This window comes from Grampus griseus (genome assembly GCF_964374135.1).
Source record: "Grampus griseus genome assembly, chromosome: 11".
Lineage (NCBI taxonomy): Eukaryota > Metazoa > Chordata > Mammalia > Artiodactyla > Delphinidae > Grampus > Grampus griseus.
This window is the reverse complement of record NC_139005.1, coordinates 1,578,751-1,589,057: the sequence shown is the minus strand read 5'-3', so window position 1 is coordinate 1,589,057 and position 10,307 is coordinate 1,578,751. Positions and strand designations below refer to the sequence as shown.

At 43.1% G+C, this 10,307-nt stretch overlaps 1 protein-coding gene across 1 annotated transcript in view; it reads left to right on the top strand.

Annotated features, from left to right (window-relative positions):
- Positions 1-1,619: 1,619 nt before the first annotated feature.
- The window catches only part of ADIPOR2 (adiponectin receptor 2), a 52,312-nt gene continuing 43,624 nt past the window's right edge, over positions 1,620-10,307 (top strand). Inside the window, exon 1 of the mRNA XM_082665287.1 lies at positions 1,620-1,850. The gene's annotated coding sequence lies outside the window, so the exon portion shown is untranslated. The remainder of the gene's footprint in view (positions 1,851-10,307) is intronic.

Genomic DNA, 10,307 nt, shown 5'->3' with positions numbered 1-10,307 from the left:
CTGAGGTGCTGGAGGATACAGAATTTTACTGAATTCCCCTTGGTTTTTGGACTGCTAGTTAGAAGACAATATATAGAGATTATGAACTGAAGCACAGTTGGGGAGAGAGACCTGAAATGTCTGCTTTGGGACATTTAATGGTGACCTTTAAGTAAGAGATATGGATGAAGCCATCTGTGGATGTGGGACTCAGGGGATGGTCCTTCAGCTCAGGGATGGTGTCAGTGTCTTCACTGGCTGAGAAGGTGTGAGCATTCTGAGGGAATGATGGGGTTTGTTTCATCACTGGGAGCATCAGGAATTGGTAGTAGTGATCTGGGACTGGGGTCAAGATGACAGAGAAAGAGAGGAAAAATCTTGGTGGGAAAATCATAAGGATCTTTCTCACATGTTTTAGCCCATGAAGGACTGTTCCAGAGGAAAGCACTTTGTTTTGTCAAAGCAAAGTCATTGAGAGAAGGATGCAGAAAAGGTTTGAGGTATTTGAACACTCTCTTAGTTAATGGTCTTTTATGTAGCTCTGTCCTCTGTAGTAGAACTCTTTTTAAGCCTGAGGCCCCTGTTCTCATCTGTGCCCTGTGTGAGTCGGTACACGGGTCAGATTCGCTCTGCAAATACACTGGTGTTGTTTCTAAGGTGCTGTCGAAGTGTAAGTTTGTCTGCTTTGATTTATCTTTCAAGCTTAACTGGGTGGACTTAGTTCTAAAATACTAGTATTAAGACCATTTTATTCATGCTCTTTCTGATTTTAGTAACTTTAATCACTTCTTAGATTTTACATTTCCAGGCTGGAGGGTCCTCTGTTTTAAACATTTTTCCTTATATTGTGTATCGGATCTTCGGTCTTTTGATAGATCTGTGACGCTTTTTCCAGCCTCCTTCGTTTTCGGTTGGTGTGGTTCCAGGGAGGGACAGGCCTGGGTCATGGATGTCCTTGAAAGCTTATGGGTTTCCTTTAATCAGTATAACAAGATTTTTGACAGTTAAGGCAATATAACCTCCTTGGAGCGTGATAAATCCCTCTTAGAACGGAATGTGAAGAAAACATTTTCTACACCGGCCAACTCCTACACTTCCTTTTCTTGTAGAGTAAGTATGTAGCGAAACCCGATCTTGGGGTCTAAGAAGTTACAGCTCAATTGAATCTCACAAGTAGAAAACAACTCGCTCTGGGTTAACAGACACGGTATTTATTGCTGAATTAGTTTCTGACCTGCTATTACGCTAAAACATTTTAAAAATCGCTCTGAATTACATATATTTTAAGAGAAGCGGGCTCACATTCGTTTTCTGGAAGTCGTGGGGCACAAATGGTAGTGTCTTCGGGAGGTGATAAAAGGCAAACGCTGTTGTTTTGGGCAAGATGTTTCGGATTTAGGTCCGAAGCCTCCACAGACTACGCCTAGCAAGCCCTCAGTTTCGGTTCCGCCCAAGGCGTGTGAGCTGTATCCATAGAGACCGGGAAGCTTCCCGAGCCGGGCGGCCCCGCCTCTTCCGCTGCACACGCTCCCGCCTCCGGAGGCAGGGAAGCTAAAGGACTTCGGTGTCCCCGGGCTCTCGGCGCCGCCGGATCGTGTTGCGGACCACCCCCCGTGGCTCCCAAGCCTTTCCAGGCCGAGGAGCGGCCTGGCGGGGCGCTTCCGGCTTGGGCCAGCGCGGCTGCGCACGAGGAGCGCTCTCATTGGCCAGAGCCGCCTCTTGCGATTCGCGTCACGGTGGCGGCGCTGTGAGGACCCTCCCGGACGCTGGGTCGCGGCGGCGGCAGCGGGCGGCCCCACAGCTGGTCTGGGGTCCCGGCGGCCCCGGTTCCGAGGAACCCGAGACGCGTGGCGAGGCGGCGGCGAGCTCTGGTGAGTTTCTCGAGTGGGAGCACGGGCCAGGCCGGCGGGGCCGAGGGTTGAGGGCGGGTGTCCCGGCGGCGCGGCGGGCGGCGAGCGCGCTCCTCCATCCCCTGCTCTGTCCGCCCGACCCCCGGGCCGGCGCCCCTCGGGGCCGGGTTTCCTCTGCCCCGGGCCTCTCAGCCCCGGCTCCCTTCCTGTACTTCCAGCCCTGGGTCCCCTCAGTCCCGAGTCCCTTCAGCTCCGGGTCCCCGGCTTCCTTCCATCCCGGGTCCTCTCAGCCCCGGCTCCTTTCGGCCCCAGCTCCCTTTGGTACCGGCGCCCCCAGCCCCGGGTCCCTCGGCCCCGGCTTCCTTCGGCCCCGGGTCCGCCCTCCGCCCCGAGTCCCCCCGGCCCCAGCGCCCCTCCGCGTCTCCGCTGGCCGCACTCCTGGGTGGGCTCCGCTTGGGCCCCCGTCCGGCCCCTGCGGCGGGGAGACCCCTCACCGGTGCTTGCCCGCGCGCAGGCGGCCGGGGGGACCGCGTTCTGGGCCTGGTGTCCCGGGCGTCGGGCTGCCGTGTGTCGGTGTCGCCCCTTGAGGCTGCTGCTCACCGGCTTCGGTGGGTCTGGGCGTCTGTGCGAGAGCTCGCCTTGGGCACCGCTGGCTCTGGGTCTTGTTTACTGTCTCCTCTGGGGTTTGACAACTTGGCGAGGTCGCCCAGCAGAAAGCTTGAGCGGTCCCGCTGCGGTTGTATCGGGCACGCTGGCTGCGTTGCAGGGTGTTGGCGTCTTTTTAGCAGAGTGGTCTTTTACCGTCTTTAGGTTTAGCCTCTGGACTTCGCAGCCTTCATAGCTCTTCCCAAAACAGTCCTTCTTCCCTCCTCCAGAGAAACCATTGAAAACTCAAAGAAATCTGTCGTAATATTTCAAACCATATTCCACGTGAAATGTTAAGAATAGTTTCCTTCAACCCAAAGCTTTATTTTTGGGGCGGAGATCAGAAACTTTGTCAGTTTTGAAGTTTGAAGTGTCCTATCAAAGGCCACTTGCATGTCTCATCTTAACCACCCTCTGACTCTAATTCCGTTAGAATTTCATAGATTTTTCATTCCTGAGTTTTTCATTTCTAACGTTTATTTCATAGAAATTTCACTTCTAATGCTGTTAGATGTCCATAGATGTTTTCATCTCCTTTCACAAATTTGTCGGTGCCGATTGTGATTATCCAAGACTAAAATCCTTTCCTCAGTAGTTGGGACTTCCACGCCTGTGGTGGCCGCTGCTTGGTGAATTATTATGAAATTTGAAGAAATTTCAAGTTGATTTAAATATGAAAGACATACTTCTTTTAGTTTCTGTTTGTGATTGCCTACCCACTAGTTTATGTTCCTATCTAGACTTTAGGCTCCTTAGCAAGTTTTCTCTTACTGGGGCACTAAGGATGAGAGGAGGATTTCCAGAGCCTAAATGAGAGAGTTTGTGTTTTTCTGTCCGTACCTTCCCATATATTAATAAATGAATAGGGTTTTTTCCCCCATCAATAATGTCAGTTTAGCTCATGCACTTTCTTTGTTGTAAATTATATTTTGTTTTCCAAAATGAAAACAATTTTGTTTCCTTCTTTATTTCAGGAGTTGGCAAACTTGACTGCTTGTGGGCAGTGTCCTGCCAGCTTCCTGTTTTTGTAAATTAAATTGTCAGTGGGACATAGCCGTATGCGTTCATTTAGGTATTGTCTGGTTGCTTTTGTGGTTCAACAGTGGAGTTGAATAGTTGGGACAGAGACCCTTATGGCCTGTAAAGGGTAAAATATTTACTATGTGGCCTTCAATAGAAAAAGTTTGCCGACTCCTACTTTATTTCATTAAAAATGATGCATATTCAATGTGGAAAATTAAAATGACTCAGTAAAGTATAAAGGAGAAAGTAAATATTATCCAGAATCACAGCACTTAGAGGGGTTTGTTTTTATGATTATCCTTATAGAATCTATTAGTGATTGTTTTCATATAAATGGACTTATATTGCTAAGTGTTTATTTGTAATCTGTTAAAAACTCAGATTATCTTTATTTGGCTGTTGAATACATTGTATTCTCTGGATTGTAGATCTCACTAGAAAGGGCTTGATGAGCCAAGTTTTCCTGATTTGTCTTACCAGTCAAGATTTAAAAAAACTGAGGTGCAGTGGAGGACACTACTTATTGAGCACTTACTATGGACTAGGTAGTTTTCCAGTGCTTAACATGGAGTAAGTCACTTAATACCTGCGGCAGCTTTGTGTGGGTACAAAAACTGTTATCCCTAGTTCCAGATGAGGAGACTGAGGCACAGAGAGATTAACTACCCAAGTTTGTCAGCTAGTTAATGGTGGAGCTGGGGTTTGAATCCATGCAGTCTGGTTTCAGGACCCAGGCTCTCCATGTGCTGCAGAGCCTCTTAGAGTATTGCTCAGTGTAGAAAGTTTTTAGACAGTCCAGAAATATGTAATGTGAAAATTCTTCCTTGTGCTCTTCACTCTCTGTAGAAAACCACTGTTAATAAGTTTGATATAGAGCTTTCCCGCTCTCTTTGTCTGCATATGCAAATGCTTATTTGCAAATCTGTCTACACATGTAGGTTTTTAAAAAATTAATAGACTTTATTAGAGCAGTTTTAGATTTACATAACTTTGTGTGGATAGTAAAGAAAGTTCTCATATTATCCACCCTCCATTTTCCCTTGTTGATAACACCTTGCATTAACATGCTGTATTTGTTACAATTGATAAACCAATATTGCTACATTATTAATTAAAATCTACATATTAGGGCTCATTTTTCCTGTTGCAGAGTTTTTAAAATTGGATCAAACCAACCATTGTTCAGCAGTGTGCTTTTTTGGGTGATTTTCAAAATATAGTGCTTCTGGACTTTTGAATGCAAATAAACAGTCTTTATTCACTAACATTCAGATTAATGACACAAATTTAGCCTTTTCCTTGGAGTGGAAAACTTGCCTGGAAGTTACTTCGTTTTCTCTTTTTCAAAAGTTAATCTTGTAGCACCAGCTGCTTTTCTCTGAAGAAAAACTTATTATTATTTTTTTCGTCTGCGGTACGCGGGCCTCTCACTGTTGTGGCCTCTCCCGTTGCGAAGCACAGGCTCTGGACTCGCAGGCTCAGCGGCCATGGCTTACGGGCCCAGCCGCTCCGCGGCATGTGGGATCTTCCCGGACCGGGGCACGAACCCGCGTCCCCCGCATCGGCAGGCGGACTCTCAACCACTGCGCCACCAGGGAAGCCCAGAAAAACTTATTTTTTGATGGGACATTCTGGCTCCTCTCTGAAGCCGTTCAGCTTCTCGGAGACTTCTTGCTGTTCTTCATCGGAAGAGTGGTGCACATCAACCCACCTTAGCATCAGCTTCCTCCTCCCTGAGACTGGTGTTTCCCCACCCATCTTGATCGTTCTCAGCATTCTCTTGCTCAACTTCCAGAATTTCTGTTCCCGGAATGTAATCTTTAGCATCTAATTCTCCATGTTCTTGTACCCTTGATTTTATTGAGGCCTCTGTAGTCCTACCCTGGAATTCCTTCTGCAATATCTGAGGGTTCAGTTTTTGGAAGAACTGAATCAGAGTCCTAGGAGACATCATCATATTCTTTCTTTGTGTTTCATTATTCTGGGCAAGGTTTTGAGGAAGTTTTTTAGTCATTGAGCTGTTATCTCTTTCAGAGCTTTGTTTCCTACTGTCATGACTTCCCCAGAGTTCTTGTCATAACAGAATGGGTGGCATGGTCATGAGCAACACCGGAATGCGCTCTGCGACTGCCAGGCGCTGAGAAGTGTATACAGCAGACCGAAGGATCTCGTTACTTCTCCTTGGTGCTGCTGCAGAAACCTGTGCACAAAGAGATAGAAAAAGCGTGTGAATCCCTGCCAACCTGGAAGTAAGGCCCAGGGGCACTAACCTCACTTCACGGGTCTCCTTGAAACTCTTCAGCTGCTTTAGTGGTTTTCGTGCACATTCTTGGGGCTCATGAATCTAACAGATAGCTGAAAAGTTAGACACTTCGAACTATTTTCTTCTTTTGTTTCTGAAGTACGTTGGTAACCTTCTTTCCTTGTGTTTAGAGCCTCTCCCCCAAGGCATGCTGCATTAGCATTCTGGGTCGTTGTCCTCTTCCTCTTGTTCGTCTTGCCCTTGTTAGAATGTCAAGGCAGCGACCTTAGAGAACCACACAGTTGTGGGACTTCCCTGGCGGCCCAGTGGTTAAGGCTTCGCGGTTCCGATGCAGAGTGAGAGAGTTCGATCCCTGGTTGGGGAATAAGATCCCACGTGCTGCACGGCACAGCCAAAAGATTACAGAAAAAAGAGACAGAAGCATACGGTTGTGATAACATTGACGGTCTTGGCGTCATTTCAGATGCTTCTTCTGTAGTTTAGGGATCACTTCCAAAGGTATCTTGGGTGCAGTTGTGTTGCTGTCCCTTAACATGTGCATGTGTAATTCTGCAATACTATATTCACCTTATTCTTGTTTTTGCACTTTTATTCTCATCAGTCACAGAATGAGTGTACAGAGTCGTAGAAACTTACATGGCAGCGTCGAGGTTCAAAGAAGATCTCTGGCAACCTTGATGGATAGATGAGGTATTCAGGAAGATCAGAGTATTGCAAAATGTTATTGGAAGGCCTGCATTCAAGACAGTGTAGCTGTAGGAGGCCAGATCTTTCCGTTCTTGAGGAAAGTTATCTAGATGTTCTGGGTGGCAGAACATCTGTGCCATAAACATCACCAGCTTTGCCAGGTCTTTGCTGGGTTTATTTGGTTGCAACTTGAAAATCTCCCGCGCTGGGTTTGTAGTGAATGTTCTGCTGTGGACTCCTCAGTGTAGGCCAGAGGGGCTTCTTTATTATTCCCGTACCTGCTTGCAGGTTGCTGGGCAGCTGGACAAGCTGGCTGCAGACTGGCTCTCCTTGAGCAGTTCTCAGAAGAGCTACACCACTGACACCAGCCAACCCTTCTCAGGCTGTGGCTTGGAATCTTGCTTCCAGGTGTGACCGGAAGTAGCACTTGGGAGCTTGGCACGTGGCGCCATCTTGGCTCATAGTCGTGTGTGTTAAAAACCAACACTCATGTTGGCTTTCCAGGTCAATCCGTTTGTGTCTACTCTGTTCTTTAAATCGTTTCTTAGTATTTTGTTGAATGTGTGCACCATAATTTAACAGTGTTCCTATTGCTGGATGTTTAGATTGTTTACATTTATTGTATATTATGCGTATGCATTGTGTGTACAATTGTTGCGTGCTGATGGCTCTTTAGAGTAGCTCTCTAAGCGTCTAGTTACTGGGTTGAAGGAAATGCATGTTTTACTTTTTGATGTGTATTGCCAGACTGCCATCCAGAAAAGTCACAGCAGTGTTAACTCTTGACCAGAAATGTGGCCGAGGTCTAGCTTCTCCATGCCATTTCCAACTTTTTTTTTCAGTCTGTATCTGATTGGCAGTTAAACATGTCTTGCAATGATGTATTCTGTCTCATTGGGAGATGTGTTTTGTTTTGATAGCATTCTTTTGAAGTTGATTTAGAATTACTTTAGGCAAAATCTACATTCTGTAGTTGTTCTTTCTAATACTTACCCCTTAGATAGAGCTGCTCACCTATTTAGATTCCCTATCTAGTCCTGGAAAGCAGCGTGATTTTGCCATCCCTGTTAAAAGAATCTGGACGACTGCCCAGTAGACTATACATTTCTTGAAGATGAGGAGCATATAACTTTATTCATAACTGTTGTAATCCTGGTGGTGAGTAAATGTTATATTCTTTTCAAAACCTAAATTGGATTGTGTTGTTTTGGGCTTACTGCTGAGTGAAGTGCTTTAACTTTGTTAAAAATAATCTTTTCAAAGTCTTTGTGAATTGTCATCTTGGTGTATATTCTCTATGTTATCTCTTTTTAAAAAAAGATTTTTTTGATGTGGACCGTTTTTAAAGTCCTTATTGAATTTGTAACAATATTGCTTCTGTTTTACGTTTTGGTTTTTTTGGCTGCGAGGCATGTGGGAATCTTAGCTCGTTGACCAGGGATCGAACCTGCATCCCCTGCATTGGGAGGCAAAATGTTAGCCACTGGACTGCCAGAGAAGTCCCCCTGTATTATCCTTTATTTCTAAAATGAGATAAATAAGAGTGATTGACATCCTAGGCCCTGTTTGTAAGGAAATAATTAACCAAACCTATTTAATAAGAACATTTGGTATTCAGTTTTGGAAGTTAAGGAATGGATTAATTAGGGGATTTGTTTCATGTAACCCATGGTTTTGAATTTCCTGTATTGGGGTATACCATGTGTTAGAGGGGATGTGTGCTGCCTAAATGGTATGCTTGGCTTCAATAGACATTGTGAGGCTCCAGACAGAAGGAGAAGGGAAGCCAAACTCAGAAAACTGCCAGAATATCTTTAGGCATGGGCAAAATACCTGTGGGAAAGGACACTTCAAGTTTTTAAAAAGGCGACCACATGCACGCAAAAAAACCCACAGAACTTTCTTTATATATGACTTGTAATGTTACATATTCTTATTGGACTTAGGAATTTTCCACAATGTCCATGCACCAGAAAACAAAGCATACAAAGCAAAATGGTCTTGAAGAGAAAGAAATAATTAGCTTATTAAATTTTGACCAACTTCACGTTTTCTTTTGTATACATTTTTTTGTTAGTATGTTAGCTAATTATTTTTCACTGGTAGCATATTGACTTTAATCCTGTATGTCCTGAAATTTTAGTGTCGTGAACATGTATGCATAGTTGTATTTGCATATCCATTCCTTTGGTCCAGGAAGAAGCAATGATGGTGAAAACTCCTTAGCGTGGTGGAACAGAAAGTTTATTTTTATTTTCTTGGAATTTATTTACATTTTATTTCACTGCAGAATTTCTGTAACTTAAAAGAGCCAGAAATATAATAATTATATATATATAAAAGAAAAATGAGGAAAAGGAGAAGGCATATATTCTTTTCCCAAGTGGCAGCATAATTCAGTGACTAAGAATAAAATTTGGATTTGAATTTTCTTGGCAGCCGAGATGAAAATGGAAATATGGTAAAATATATAGCACTGAACTGGAAGGAGGAACAAAACCAATTTTCCAGGGATAAATCTTCGCTTGATGGATTTTAAGGAACTATTTAAATTGGGTGTTACATAAAACTTTATTTTATTTATTTATTTATTTTTGACTAGAGGCCCTTGTTAAAAAAAGGTGATGATGATGCGTTAACGTTTCAAGCCAATGAAAGAAATTGTCTATGGAGCAGTTGGTTTGAATTTAGGCTGCAGATGTGTGCTTTCGTTGGCTAATACATATACTATTTTTTTTCTTAATGTATTTCAAACATACGGGAGAATACAGAGACCAAGATAATTAACCTTCACACATCTACCATACAGTTATATCAGATCTCAGCGTTTTCCCACACTTACCTGTTTTTTTTTTTTTAAAGAAAAGCCTTTCACATGCAGTTGAAGCACCTTCTTGGGTTACATTTCACTTTCTTCCCAGAAGTAATGATCTCTTGAATTTGGTGTTTCTAATACCTGTTTTTATATAATTACTACATAGGAGTATATTCATAAATCAATATTATGTTTTGAGTATTTTCAAACTTTATATAAGCAATATTCTACCTACTCTGTAACTTGTTTTTCATGAAACAAGTTTTTTTAGACCCATGAAATTGCTGATATTTTTACCATTTTTGACCTACAAAAATGGTAGTTTCATGTGGTTCATCCTAGTTATAGTCATTACTTTTATCTGCTGTATAGTTGTATTATTATACAAATACAACCAGTTTAAATTTATTTTCGTGTTGATAGGTATTTAGGTTGTTTCCATTTTTCCTGTTTTAAAAACAATGCTGCATTGAACATTCCTGGTTAGAAATCCTTGTGCACGTATTTAAGATCTTTGGCAAGTTTTTCAAACTGCATGTTGGGAACCATTAATCGGTTATGAAATCACTTTAGGAATTAAAATAGTTCAGAGATATATCAGGTTGTTTTGCAGTAAGGATTAAATGTTTTGTGAAATGTGTGTGTGTGTGTGTGTGTATGTGTGTGTGTCTGTGTGTGTGTCTGTGTATGGCTACTCAGTTTGAAATGAAGTTCTCTGGTGTAAATTACCCAGAAGTGGAATTACTGGGTTTGAGATTATGGAGATTATGGGAATTTAAAGTTCTATCAGATATTGCCAAATTGCTTTTCAGAATTGAGTCACTTTGTGTTTTTTTAGCATGAGAATTTGAGAATTGCTCTATCTAAATCCTTATAGATCCATGACATTGTCAGATTTATTACATGTTTACAAATCAGATGAGTGTGAAATGATATTATCTTAAAATATTTCTTGATTAATTATGAGATTGAGCATGTTGAAATGTTGAGTGACTATTCAGATTTCTATTTCTTAGCTGTCTGTCCCTGTCTCTCCCCCCCAGTT